We start from the raw sequence: 15664 nt of genomic DNA, 5'->3' as shown, positions 1-15664 counted from the left end.
CTAGACGATAGCCTTGAACATTATAGCTGCTTTATAAATATTTATGAAAAAATATTAATTTTTGAGATAAATGTTTATAGCTGGGGGAATAGGCATGAAAAAGTGGGTAGTTTGATATCTTTTGCTCTGGAGTGGGATGTTATTATAGCTACCTGGCCTCCTACAATTTTTGTCTACTTTGTGGATTTTTTATTTTATCTTGAGGAGGTTGGGGTGGAGTGTAAAGAAATAATAATAAAGAGGAGATAGAGAGACAAGGTACAGAGGCAGGGAAGGTGGCAGAGTGGCTCTTTGTCCAAGCGGCCACGTGTATTTATAACAATAGGTACCATAACCACATTATTGTTCAGAGTATCAGTAAGGTTGCTTATTCTGCAGTTGTATTTCATAGTTACAATATGCAATGTTAGGAGCTTTGTGCAGTTCTCGAGAAGGTCCATTGTCTGAAGTTACTGTTAGGTGGATGAATAATATTTGATTTCTTCTTAATGCTAGTGGAGGCAAAAAGTAGGGTAGGCATTGACAACAGCAAGCACAACATAACAATCCCAGTATTAATAAACATCCACCTATGAATAATTGTTTTACCGAAGTAAAGTTGGGTAACCACGAAGTTAGCCAATTCAATAGGTTTAAACTTCCATCATCTTATCGGACCTTATCAATGATATCATTAAAGTAATCTAACTTCTTTGAAGTAGAATTATGGTTATCACTTAAGTTAAAGTAACATATATTATTAAACTTCTGACATCCTTTATGATGTAATAATAACCAATAATCAATTGCAGCCCAATTGTCAAGTGTGGTTGGACAATGTTGTTTTGTTCTTCATGAAGCATAATTGCCATAAAGGCATGATTAATATTATTTACCATAGCACAGTCCAGTTTTATAGTGGTTTTTTTAGGCCCCAACAGCTAGTCCAGGGATACCCTCTACGGAAAATGTCCAAGCGTCAAGTTTTGCCTTATAGAGGAGGCTCACTGATTCATCACAGTTTTTATCAAGGGGAATAGACCTTTTATGAATACATTATGCAGGGTGGTGGCCTATTAAATCCTGTAGGGATGGTAAGAACACAGTTAGCCTGTTAATACAACAATGGGTACCATGAGTCATTTTTGTAGGTATATAGCAATTTTAGATAAGCAAACCCAGATATTATAGTGGGTTTTAGAAGTTAAGGAGTCTGACTGTACTTAATTTCTATAGCTGGGGTCCAATAACAGAACAACATTATTGTTAAGGCCAAAGCATTTACAGAGTTCTGTGTGAGTGTAGCAATCAAAGCAGTAACTAAGTTTTCTGGAGTACATTTTAACCCCATTTGAGCCAATAGCTGTTGAGCTGATAGTATTAATGATTTTGTGTCTCCCCAAGTCACTAGAACTCTTAGCATGGGATCCACTTTCAGTGTACCTTCTCTTTTGAGGAGAATGATCATTGTCCTTTTGTTTGGCGGGATTCTCCTCATCCACAATCAAACGAAACTTGGGGATCAGGTTGTGAAGTCTCTGACGTTCATTCATAATTGATAAGTCTCATGCATAGAGCTGGAATCCAAACTGGACCTGCTGGTGTAAGCATAGCAATCTAACATTTTTCCCATGTGATCAGAGGCATAGGATCTTATCATCCTGGTTTGGTGGAACCCTATATTTTACATAAATTTTTGGTAATGGCTGTTTGGGTATAAAATCTCTATCCAAAGCAGATAACCAATTTTGAGTATCTACTTTGTTTTGCATGTTGAGTGCATTAACTGTAAATAAAACAATATCTAAGGCATTATTAATATGAGAGAGGCTAGATCCATCCTCCCCCACCTTTTTTTTAAGGCAAGTTTTAAGAGTATGATGTGCTCATTCAACCAAAGTTTGACTGGTAGGATTATGAGGAATTTTATGATTTAAAATTATATTTTATTGGTTACAAAATTGTGTAAAAGCATGAAATGTATAGGTAGAGACATTATCCATTTTTAAGTGAATAGGATTGCTCATGGTGGCAAAACAAAGCAATATATGAGGAATGCAAGAAGATACCTTATCAAACCTTTGGGCACTAGCCCAAATGAACCCAGAATGAGTATCACTGGAAACATGAAGGAAGGAATAATGATGAAAAGGAGGGAAATGGGTAACATCCATTTTCTAAAGTGTATTAGAACATAGATTTTTACATGGGGGCCCCAAAGATGAGAAAAGTTGTTGACTATAGCATGAACCTGTTGAAAAAAGGTGGAAAACATTTTGATTAGAGATCAAGCATTTTGATGAAAAAATCCATGGGATTTCACAGCATCTGAAAATAAAGGATAAAAGGATTTTATAGCTTTATCTGTGTGAGTGTTACCTTCTGTCAAAGGTCCAGGAATTTTGGTGTGGCTGTGTATATGAGAGGGTAAGATAGGAGATATGTGATGCTGTGAAAGAGTTTAAAGGATTTACAAAATTTAAAAAATACAAAAGTGATAGTAAATTGGAATCCAAATGAGGGCGTAACACAGCTATAAAAATATGAGGAACAAGTTTAGTTATACATCGAGAATCTGTAATAATGTTTAAAGTAGTAGAAAATAGTTTTAGGGCCAGGACAATGATAGTTAACTCAGCTTGCTATGGAGAGATTTGAGGTAGAGTATAATAGTCTATTTTTCATTAATAAAAACAGTTATTATTCCTCTTTGTTTACCTTTATTTGTATACCCGTTTAATCCATTTATAAGAGGAATGGTAGAAATTAAGAAAGAAGGGAAATGTATAACCTGATATAACAAAGAGAATTGTTATGAGGCATGTGAAAATCAATTGGTGCTAAAAAATTTGTTAATACAACTTGATAGTAGAGGAAGAACTGTAAATATTGGAGATATAGTTTTCCCCTAAGTATGGTTTAAAACATGAATGTCCATGTCTTTTAAGGATAAAATTTTAGTATGACCATCAGTAATTAATTGAGCATACATAACAGTAAAAGGCAAAAAATAATAGCCTGAAAAATGAGGACAATATAATTATTTTAATATATATAATTTTTGATTATAATTAGCAACAGTAAGGTGTTTTAACAAAAACTATCAATGACAATGGCATATTAGATATTGAAAGTTGACTCACCATTATTGTTGATAATCCTTCTTAATTTTTTGTAAAGCATATTTTAAAGAAGGAGTTTATATAAAGAAAGGAGGCAATGTCCTGTTTCTTTAAAAACTGGAAAAAATGAGAGATCAGTTTGGCATTAGCTGTAATTTTTAATTTATGTATTTAAGAAACTATACTTATGAAGATTAATCCCACTTATGTTAAACCTAATTTACTTATTTTAATTGTAACATAAAAACATAAGAAAAACATGATTAATAGTATTAATCATCCCTATTTCTTGAAGAAAAATTTTAGAAGTAATGGATATCATATTTTAGATATTTTTTAGAAATTAAGACTTTATTGTTTGGTCACCTAGAAAAATCCATAAGTTAGAATCTTAAAGACATTTATATTTTTATTTGATTACTTGATTTGAATTAAGTTATTGATTCATTTTTTAATTTAAATTTTTATCTATGAGTGCTCATTTGTCTAAATATCAATTGCAGCAAGTACATGATATGTAGATATGAGGCAGGCCTGTATAATTGGTAATGCCAGGTATAGAAATCATCAAAGGTATCATGGACACTGAAATCAAAGAGTTTCAGGTTACCTGACATTTTGTCCTTGATACCTATCAGACTCATTTCCAACACAACCATATTTATATTGTCCTAAGGATCTATTAAAAGAAATTTTTGAGTGTATTTGAGAGTTAACTCTGGAGAAATTGGCCTTTGGATAAAGACAGAATGTAAAAACCTTTATAGTTAGATAAAACAAGACCAATCAGAAAAATACATGAACTTACATAGAGTATTTAAAAACTTATATCACCGTAATACTAACTTTTTTATCAGGTCAGAGTGTACTTTTAGCTCAGATATGAGCCATTTGGAAGCCTGTGAAATTTTTAAGAAAAAACTTTTTTTCAAAAAGAAAGCTTGTCCATGTAGAATGTTTTTACTTTTGTCTTTCTGTGCTGTAACATAGGGAAGAACTGCTCAAGAAAGCCAGCTGAATACAGAAGACAGTCAGCCAAGCAGTTTGGATTTAACTCATTTTTCATAGGGCTAGTAAATCTTGTAGGGCCTGTAATTTACATTTTAAATATAAGGCTAGGAAAGTTAGAGATCCAGCAGAAGTTAAAAGGTAAATAAAACTGTTGAAACCAATTTTTTTTCTTTTCTATTATAATATAATTCTCTTAAAGCATGGTGTTGTAGTTAACATACTTTGTGGAGAGTTCTTTTCTATTTTTTCTTTTGCTTTAAATCTTGCAAATCTTGTAACAGTTTCCACATATGTTTGAATATAAGTAATGATTTGTAGTGGATTGGAAAGGATAGAACACAGTAGCCACAGGGAGTTTTTGGACATTCCTTTATTTTTGTTTCCTTTGTCCTAGACCAGGGTGGCCTCTTGAGGCCATGCATAAAGCCATACCATAAAAGTATTCATTACCATGACATTAGTATTTGTGTCCAATAACCCTGTGATTGACTGCTCATTTAAACAAAGAGTTAATTTAGGTCTTCTTACGGTAATTGATAAACATGTTTCAATGACATTGGAATTAAACCTTGTATTTACCCTTTCATTTAAAGGTTGTAACTCTTTAAATACAGCAAAAGGTAACTGTTCATATTTTTTTCGGCTGGTTAGCATAATGTATCTTAATAGGACAGACAGGTAAGTTATGAGACGCCCCCTGCTCCACAGCTTGTTCCAAACACTTAATTTACTGGGTTTTAGCTACGGGGCAGGTGGCTGCCATTGCTGGCCATGGAGACAATGGCAGTGAATTAGTTAGAGGAGTCATATGCGAGGGAGGCTCAGGGACAGCTCCTAGCAGAGTGTTGTTGCCAGGGCTGTGCCACTGCTGCAGGGTGGGGAGTGGTGGGGGGATTTAAAGGGGCTGCATAGCCAGGCACAGAAGAAGAGCAGGCAGGTTGATAAATAGAAGTTTTATCAGTTGCATCTCCACAAAGAAACCAAGTTTGAAGCACAGGAATAGAATTTCATGGCTTCCCATGTAGTGTTTCACCCATTTTCCTCTAGTCATTCAAATTTAGTGTCCCACTTTCGGTCATCAAGGCAGTAAGATCATTGTCACTTACAGTATGTCCAGCCTGATGACATCGTTGAGCATCAGATAGAGAGAGAGAACTACCCATAGCCTACTGATTAGGTATCAGTACCAGCTGATGAAAGACATACACCTCAAAAGCCTGTTCCAGCATAAGTAAGCTACTCCCTTCCCCTGTTACCTGTCAATTTCTGGAAGGGTCTCTATTAAGGCGGATTCTGTTGTCTCTAACTCTCTGTGGACTGGGAGGTCTTTTGGGGAGAGAACTCTTCTTGTGCCCCAACGTCGGTCACCAGTTGTAAAGAATAATAATAAAGAAGAGACAGAGAGACAAGGTGCAGAGGCAGGGAAGGTGGCAGAGTGGGTCTCCGTCCAAGTGGCCACGTGTATTTATAATAGTAGGTTACATTAGGTCATTAGTTCCATAACCACATTATTGTTCAGAGTATCAGGAAGGTTGCTTATTCTGCAGTTACATTTCATAGTTACAATATGCAATGTTAGGAGCTTTGTGCAGTTCTCAAGAAGGTCCATTGTCTGAAGCTACTGCTAGGCGGGCAGCTCCAGGAACACCAGAGCTTTGGTGAAACATTATATTTATAAAGCAAGCAAGTTCCTTTATTCCCAGGAGTTATGTGCCTAAGATTAAGGTTGAAGCTGATAAGATTCTAGCATGGAGGGCCTTACCATAGCAACCTATGCCTTTGCACAGAAACTTTCCAGGCACCAAGCATGCACACCCTTGAAGTCATCAGGGACCCCAATCTCAAACACAGAACCCCTATAGTGGAAACAGTTCTATGTTGACTGAATGTATTAGAAGAATTTAGGAGAGGAGATGTCTTTAGCTTTGTGGTGGCTGCCTATTTAGAAAGTCTGGTTACCAGATTTTTACCTTTGAATTGCATTTGTTAAGTTAAATTTCTTTGCCCCCAAACTTGTCTATGTTATATGTTGCTATAAGATTATGTCCTTTTTATTCACATCTTTTTATTTCTGTTTATTTGTTTTTTGGTACTAAGGTGGAACTCAGTGGCACTTTACCATTGAATACATTCCTAGTCCTTTTTATTTTTGAGACAGAATCTCACTAAATTGCTGAGGCTGCCCTGGAACTTGTGATTTTCTTGCCTTAGCCTCCAGAGTTGCTGAGGTTTTATAGGTGTGTGTCACAAGCCTGGCTTACTACCCTTTTATAGCATCTACAGTTTGGATTATAGATGAAAATAAAAACCATCGCTGTCCTCTGTCGTAAGGGTTTCTTTCTTCTTAACACTTATTACCCCATTTTTCCAGGAATCAAATATTACTGAGAGAACTCTAGGCATGGGGCACCCAGCTTTAGTTCCGCCTACCCTTTCTTCTCTTCTTCACTACTAAGGATGATTCAGTGGCTGTGATTGGTGTTTGAGCTTCATTCTCTGAGACTGTTCAGTTAAATAAAGGCTTTTTTTTTTTTTTTAGGCATCTGCTATTCATTAGGCACAGGACTGATTCGTGGGGACAGCAAAATGGTCCTTGTTTTCTAAATATTGGCATCCTGATGGAGAATTCTTGTAAGCAAAAACATTTCAATAAATGGTGGTCAAATTCTCATAGGTGTAACATTTGCAGAGCCTAGGGCAAGAATGAAGGTATGTCTGGAGGTTAGAAATTCAAACATGAAAATAACAGACCATTACTAAATAAGACATGTTTTGTCCTTCAACATGGATAAATATACCTGTGTGGCCAGATTTGAATTTAAAATTATGTTCCCCTGCAGTTCCACATAGAAGCATGGCAGTGAAGGGAACACTAGCTGCCAATGGGCAGCCCAAATCCTTCTCTTTCTATTCCTGGCTGGCCATAACTGTGAGTGGCTTCATAAGCATGCATCTGAATACCCCAGCCTAAATATCCACATGCAACTATATGGACACTAGTAGCTTCGGTAGCTGACTTTGGCAACTCCTCAGCCTAAGGGTGTATACCCGGAGACTTTGAAGTATATTCTGGCCATTTGGGCAGAAAATTCTGGGACCAGGGTACCTAGGCATAATCAGGAATGGATGGATGGGGCCCTTTGTGGGCATCTGTACTTGGCCCTAGGGATTCCTCCATGGAGAATAGGCTCAGAGCTCTGAAAGTTTGGGACTGAGGTCAGGAAGCTCATAGGGCAGCAGGTAGCACTGATACTGAACACGAGGGGTAGTAGCAGTGTGAGGAGGGTACCTTAGGCAAAAATGAAGAAAGAGTTGAGTAGACTACTGAGAGGAAATGATATATGAACTAAAATTTTTGAAGTGGAGTTTAGACAGAAACAAATATGGATAGAACACTAGAAGATCAGCTGGGGCATATTGCAGAGCAGTGACTTGGCACCATGTGTGTGAAGCAGCTACGAGTACGAGTACAGATTCCTTATTACTGGAGTGGGAGTAGGGAGGAGTAGATGTCAAAATGATGGGCTGCATCCTAGAGTTGAGGACATTGGCCAGCTTGCTGAAGATCATGGGTTTAATCTGTAGGTCATAGGAGACCTTGATGTGCCTTCACGTCTATGCCTATTTTTTGACTTATTTTGTGATCTCTCATCTCCTTTAGTTCCCAAAGCATCTTGAATGGCATAATTTATGATATAGGCTACTTTTCTGGCCCCAAAGCACTAAAGAGATCTCATACTGACTGCTAGATCTTTAGAAATGACTCTCTGTTGTTCTCTCTTGGCAGCGGGAATTTTACTCTTTGGTTGTGATTTTTTTTTTAGCAGATGCTTTTATCTTATCTCCTCTACCTTTCTTTCTTTTCAATATATTTTCTGGCTCCAACAATCCATCCATCCACTCTAAGATTTCATATATGTGCTTGGAGCTCACTGAGCTTAAGATGATTGATTTGAACCATTTTTCAAGCAGTTCACTCCCATTTCTTTACGGTTAGTTACAGGTTTCCTTTGGTAGTGTCACAATGGACTGATTTTTTTGTGATCCTTGGTGTTTGTGAATTTCAAGCAGCAGTCACATCTTTTTGTCTTTGTGGACCAATTTTGGGACTATGGTGAGCATGACCAGAGCTGGGCAATGGTGATGCTTTTGGTTTGTAAATAAACATCCAGTTTTTGAGATTGCTACTGGGAGTATGATTGGGCCTGGCTCTTGACATTTCCATGCGTATCAGGGCTGGAGACAGGACTATAGGAAAGCAGGCTACAGAGGAGTGGGGCTGCCTCCTGGTCTGCAGCTAGGTCCATATCAGTGGGCCTGCTACCAAGGCATAGCCCTGTATTCTCAAAGTGGCTTTCCTCAGTCTTGAGATCCACGGTAGGAAACCTCCTACCTGGATCCTGAGGTGCACACAGGGGCACTTTTGTCTGTGCATGGCTGCCAAATCATTATTTCTCTGGGGAACAAGGATTGGGAATGTTTCATTCTACCATCTTGTTGATGTCATTCCTCTGGAATTGTTTTCTGTAGAAGGTTTAGAATGGAAAACAGTACAGGCTCCCTTTGAGCTGTTGACTGAGTTGTTAACTATTACCTGTGGGGAGACATCATACTGTCTCTCTAAGTTTCTCAAATATCAGACATTTCCATGCTGCCATGTTAATTTTTTTTATTGCCATGGCACCATGTGATAACAATTCTGTAAGATAATTGTATTATTATTTATAATATTTCATATTTTTCTCTAATTTGGGCAACTTTTAAAAACTTATTTTTAAAGAATTTTTGTATCATACCTTTAAATGTGGAATTGTCCATCAGTATATGCCAGAAATTTTCTCATGTCTTGCCAGTGGTATCCACAGCGCACTTTGGGAAAAACTAATAACAGAAAGAATATAGATTTTTGATTCTGAGTGATCAAGTCTTTGGTTGGTGTCTTGGATCTCCCATGAGGGCAAGTTATCTTTCTGAGACTTAAATTCTTTATCTGAAAAATGCAGATTCTAACTTATAGGAGAGAGAAGTAAATGAGATGATGGATAGAAGTCAGTGACTATAAGGTCAGGCAAAGAGGAGGTGCACCATGGATTAATTTCTTTTTCCATTTACTATTGGCTTTTATAACTGGTTCAATCATCTTTCTGGCTATTACTACAGCTTATTTTTATTGAGATAAAATTTATACACAGTGAAATTCATAGATCTTAAGTGTACAGGGCCATATATTTTTTTATTTTTGATTGTAGATTTACCGTTTCAACCAGATATCTGAACTCTAGTATCAAATCTGTTGACTAGTGTTTGATTTAAGGATTTTCACAACTCCTGTGAATCTCTATTCATAAAAGGATGCTGTGTGAATATGAGTTAAGAGGACTGAGTGTTTGCACTGCCTAAACATTCTTATTAGTAATATTCTTTCTATTTTTCTTACTTGGGAAAATTATAATTTTCTAACTTTCATTGGGAAAATTAGAATTTTTTAACTTGGACAAATCTGCAACTTGTTTTCTGCACCTTGCCCAGTTATGCATAGCAGCCTTGATTTCTATGAACCACTCAGCAATCAATAACTCCAAATTCAAAATCAACAGCTTCCTGGGGGTGGACTCAGAAGTGTGACACAATCACCCAAAGCTTGCTGATTCTTTGTTTCTGCAACAAATTACCAAAAAATTTAGCAATTAGCCACATTTGGGGCTTTTCCACAGCTGGGTCTTAAGCCATGATCAATCAGAAACAGGAAGCAGGTACTCTGATAAATAAAATTATGTTTAAATGGCAAGTTTACTAATACTAGTTCAATCCATCCACCAGTAAATTGTCTTCTATTAACCTGGTCATTGTGGTTCTGCTTCTGCTGAAGCCATGTATGAGCACAAGTCCTTATTGACCTCTCTGACTCCTGTTGTTTGTGAGCTTACTGAGTCTTATAACTATCCCATCGAGCTCTTCTGCAGTGAACCATATCCTTCACAGTGTACAAAATTAGGAAACACTGTGACTGTGTTAGCATTTTGTAGGGGGCACAGCTATGAGTTTTGTTCCTTAATGGTCATATAGAACTATAATCAATTTAGTGAATATTTTGAGAAAAAACAAAAAGGAAGAACTTTCTGACAGCTAAAAATATCTACTAACAAGAAGGCCTCCCAAGAGATGAAGTATTCCCAAATTTGGTATTGTTCAAGCAAAAGTTACATGAGCCTCTAACAATGGTAGTTGCCAGTGATAACTGAAAATTTCAGAAGGGAAATTAGTTTAGTTGAGCTCTAACTCCTTGGGCTGAGACTAATTCCAGGCATGCCAAAAGAATACCTGAATGATTACCAACTCAAGGCATAGATAGTAGAGTTGGGGAATCAAGATCTATAAGCTGGCTAGGTGCAGTGGCTCACATATGTAATTCCAGTTACTCTGGAGGCTGAGGCAGGAGAATTTTAAGTTTGAGGCCAGCCCACGAAACTGAGGAGATCCTATCTCAAAATAAAATTATAAGGGAAGGGGATGTGGTTCAGTTGCAGAATACACTTGGGTTCAATCCCCAGTGTTGAAAAAAAGAAATACAAGCCTAAATAATTAGTGAATAGGGCTTGTAATAACCATCATTGTTCCATGGATATAGTAACAAAGTACAGAGTTAGCTAGTGTTGTGTTATTTACTTTAAATACTTTAATATGAAGTGTGGAATGGCATGACTTCCGTTATTAGTCAGGTTAAGCTACAATCCATATGTTTCTAGTATTCCAGTTGAGTTAATTAGCATTCTAATCATTCTAATCATTCTGTGATAATCATTCTAATCTTCTGTGATCTGGAGGGGTAGGTGACTTGTGAAAATCACGAACCCTGGAACCACACAGCCTCATTCTGAATCCTGGCTTTACAATCCTGACCTTACAATTTACTAGTTATGTCAGAAATCTACCTGCATGTCAGTTTCTGAATCTGAAACTGGGAAAGATATTTGTGCCTACTTTGAAGGCTGTCGTGAGGATTAATTAAATGAGTTAATATTTGCATGGCAGTATCTGCCACATATTAAGTGCTATATGGATTTTTTTAAACAAATAAAAGCAATTCAAGACTAGATCTTTGCTTAATAACAGTGTCAGAAATGTGCTCTCACTGATGCAATTAATTATAGGCATTCAAATTGTGTGAGTTGGTTTACATAATAGGAACACTCTACCTTTCTCCTCTTGGAAGACCAGGAGCATCCAGGACTTAATCCGTAATCATCCTTGATCTAGTCTTTTTAGTCAGAGTTATAGCTTCCCGATGCTAAGTATAAGGAAATAGAACCCTAGCTCTGGAATACCATTATGTTATCTTGATTAAACATCTTATATGTGGTGGTAATTGACACACTCTAAGCTTCAGGAAACTGGAATTCATGAAGTTTACAAGTGGATTATGTGAAGAGTTATGCATCTACCTCCTAATGTACATGTTAAATAAATTTATGTGGCTGAATTTGATCTGAGACTTGATTTTATTATAGTCCCGTGGGGAGATTATGGAATAGAAGCTAACTCTCAGCCACATCAATTTTTTTGAGAGGCATGTTTGCCTGCAAAATTTATCTATCCTAAAAATATTATCTATCCTAAGAATCACATAGGAACATATTTTATTAGTTTTAGTTCACAACAAAAGGGAATGGACTAGGGTGTATTAAGGAGAAGTCATCCAGTATGACCAGTAAGGTCGGTAAGCAATTCAGAAGGGTCTAAGGAGATAGGGGTAGGAGCAGGGAGAATAAAACTGAAGCTGAACCTTGGAGAATGGATGAAACAGGAACTGGCAGTAGAGAAGGCAGGGGGGAAATAAGAGATGGAGATTCTGTGTCCACGTGTCGTGGAATACAAAGGTTGCATAAAGAGGGTAATATCAAAATATGGAAAGATTAGAAGTTGAGTGAGCTTCTTTCTTTGCGGCTGAATTGACCATATATACCTTCCCAATGTGGCTTCTTTAGACACTTGATAAAAATGTTCTTTTGTGCATCACCAGTGACTTATTAAATCACAAAGCCCATGGCCTTATCTCAGTTCTTCTCCTCTCCCGCTTTCCACAGTCTGTGAACTCTGGTCTACCTTCCCTGTCAGAAAATGTTATGGCCCTGCAGAGAACTGAGGCTGGAGGTCCAGGTTTATGAAGGGAAAAGTGGTGAGATCAGTGGTGGGCACTGGGGTACCCAGATGCAGAGAACTGGTTTGGAACTTGGGAGGATAATGGTGTTTTGAGGGCATAGAGGAAGCTGGGAAAGAAAGCAGTGATCAGAGACAGGAAGGGAGTTGGAAAACTAAGAGAAGCCAAAGGACACTGCAGGTATGTGGCTATGGGTTGCACACAGTGAATTGCCGCACTGTTAGTGGATGTCACTGAGAGTTTCCAGGGAGGAGTATCCAGGTGTTTGTGGAGAGAATAGGGAGGACAGTGAATATACTGTGAGAGTCAGAAAGAGAATAGAGGGTCTGCCTACCAATTTATTAACTTCATTCTCCTAGAAAATATTAATGATTCACTGAGTGAATGATTTCTCTGGTCTTCCTGCATTTTCTTTTTAATCTCTTCCTGTAGTTTCTCTTCCCTGCTTCTTGGGTAAATTGAATCACAAAATGATGGAAACTGCATCTCTTCTCGTCAAAGCAGAGGCCCTGTTGCCATGAGACTCCCTGCAGTTTTCCATTATGAAAATTATTATGAAGATATGTGCACAAGAAGAACAGATAAAAGGTCTTCTTAAAATTAATATATAATTACATTTTTTTGCAATCCTGTTTTTTTTAATCTCTGGGAAATATTTAGAGCATTTGTAATAAGAATGATTAGTTTAATCTATGCTGTTCCTTCGACAGGTTTAAACATCCTATCTTGGTAACCTTTCTTGATTTTAGTTTGAGTATAAAGGAGGACACTCTAGTGGATGGAGTCATTCATCTATTAGCAGATATTTACTGAATACCTTTTATATGTGGGCAAGTGTCCCAGGCACTGGGACATCTTTGGGATACAGAATGAATATAACAAAAATATCCCTGTCCTCATGGGACTTACATTCTAGATATCCTGCAAAGAGGATAGAGACAACAAGTTCTGATTTACGAATCAATTATTTTTCTTAGGCAAGTTTTAAAATCCGTTTGCTTCAGTTTCCTCATCTGTAAAATAAGGTTGTTTTGATGATAAAATACTTAAACATAGTCAAATACTCAATGAATGTTTTAGACAGGGATGACGTATGTAAAGTGTTAATGAAAAAATATAAATAAGACCATGTTATTTAATTTGTTAATTATTATGGATTGGACCACGTTAGAGGCCATTTGGTCTATGAATGTTTGCACTTGGTCATGGGTGGGGGAGGTGCAGTCATATCTGGCTGGTAAACTCCTCCTTATTTCTAGTGCTACTGCTTGGGATTCATTGGTCATTGCGAATCCTTTGAAACCTACCTCAGGGCACTCACTCATTGGGACTCTATTAATACTCTTGATTCTGCCCTATAAAATCTTCATGAAAAACTAAAATTCATTTTTAACATTTACAAAAAGTGTTTGTTATCCTTATGTTTAACTTGTTCTATTGGAGCAAAGTAAGTGTCATTTTTCTGCCCTCTTGTCCTATGTTATTCATGAGTCCTATTGGAGTGAACATGTCTAGCTGAGGTCCTCAGGATCTATAGACTAAGACACAGGAAATAGTCGTTACCTTGATCCTATCTCTTGTACACAGTCCTGTTATGTGCTGGGTTGGTTCTAGGATATAGATCTGCTGCCTACTCTAGGTAGAATTATGAGTTAGGGGAAACAAAGTTTAGAAAAAAAATTGTCCTGTGCATGATGCCTTTTGGTTTTTGTGTATGGCATTTGCATAACATTTAATGAATATATTGTCTTCTGTGGTGAAATTAAGTAAATGAAGTTTGAGTAAGGTGTGTAAGAGGTAGCATAAAATTACAGTCATATGTCCAACATCAAAATCATTATCAGCATTACTATTGTCACCCACATATTCTTGTGGGAGGGAAATGTGCACAGGATCCTGGTATTCAAAACCTTATGACTTCAGAATCAGTGGGGCAAAAATCACTTGTGGCTTGCTAACTTCCTGTAAAAACTTTAAAAATGTTATAATGAAAGTGTTGTAATTTTAACACATTTAAAAATATTATACAGTTAAAAAAATATTTAAAAGCATAAGGAAGAAAATGTTAAAGCCCTAACACCTAAGATAACTACCATTAACATTTTATGTCTATATATGACATACTAAAAATTATACTTAAATTATGTATATATATATATCCTCCATACTATCCTCAATGCCATGATTACATATAAACACATATCAAAGGGTATTTTAAAACTCATTATTTTACTAGAAAAGGAATTCATTCTATATGCATCTCTGTATTTCACAAATTTAAAGTTAATAATATGTAGTGAAAATTTTTTCAAGTTAGCTATTATGGATTGGACTTATTCTTTTAAAATGCTGCATAACAGCTCATGTCATGCATAAACCATAATCTGTTCATTCATTGTCCCACTGATGACTGTTTCTTTTCTTTCTTGCTTTTGCCTCTGTAATCAAGGCTGTAATGTACTTTTCTGGTAAATTTGTCTTTACATATGGGATTTTTTTTCCCTAGGGAGAGACTCACAGAAATGAGGTTTACTGTTCCCCAAGACTGTGAACTGGAGAAATAATTCACCAAAATGGAACTAAGTGGCTTTCTGAAAACGGGTATTAGCCCTAAAACCAATGGCAGAAAAGGTCAATTGAAGGTGGGATATGTCTGTCATGCTCTGAACACTGTATGTTCTCCACCACTGCAGGCTGGTGAAAGGAATGAATGAGGGAAGGAATGACTTGTACAACTCCTTCCTGTTTGCTACTGTTTAATCTGTTTCAGTGAAGTGATAAGAGTTTGGTTGTTCTGTTGTGTAGGCCCCATTTCAGTTACCCATCTGGTTTAGTGATCTAGAGATGACCTGTCTACTAAAGCGCTGCTGTTTCTTTAATGCCTGTTGGTATTGTAAACAACCTGCCTTTATGCTTCAGGGGGCCAAGATTTCTGTGTCCTCCCAGACATTCCATCTTCAGCCATTGCTATTCCCTCCATAAGTTCCACTTAGGACACATATCACCCCATTCTAGTGCAGCCATTAGTAATACATTTTCCCAGCAGTCCTTTCTCTTCTCTTTTACTTCTGTTCTGTTCCAACTGTAAATTTTCCAGACAGCTGCCAGAAGTCAGCAGGGTTGGATACTCTAGTTATTTCACAGCCACTTTCCACATTTGCATTCCAAGTGTTTACATCTTTATATATCAGTAAATCTCCCTTGGTTGGGGGGAGTTTATATTCCAAATCTGGATTTGGATTAATGACCAGCAATGCATTACTCACAAAATGAAAAGCACATCCTGGGTGGATAGAAGAAAACCTGTACATTTAAATACTTAAAATTGAGAGAGACCAAGTTCATTATTTCATTTTCTTGCTAATTTTTAATGTCCATTTGGTGTGCTAACCAG

The sequence above is a fragment of the Ictidomys tridecemlineatus genome, chromosome 9, assembly GCF_052094955.1.
Source record: "Ictidomys tridecemlineatus isolate mIctTri1 chromosome 9, mIctTri1.hap1, whole genome shotgun sequence".
In the NCBI taxonomy this organism is placed as follows: Eukaryota; Metazoa; Chordata; class Mammalia; order Rodentia; family Sciuridae; genus Ictidomys; species Ictidomys tridecemlineatus.
This window is presented reverse-complemented; position numbering follows the sequence as displayed.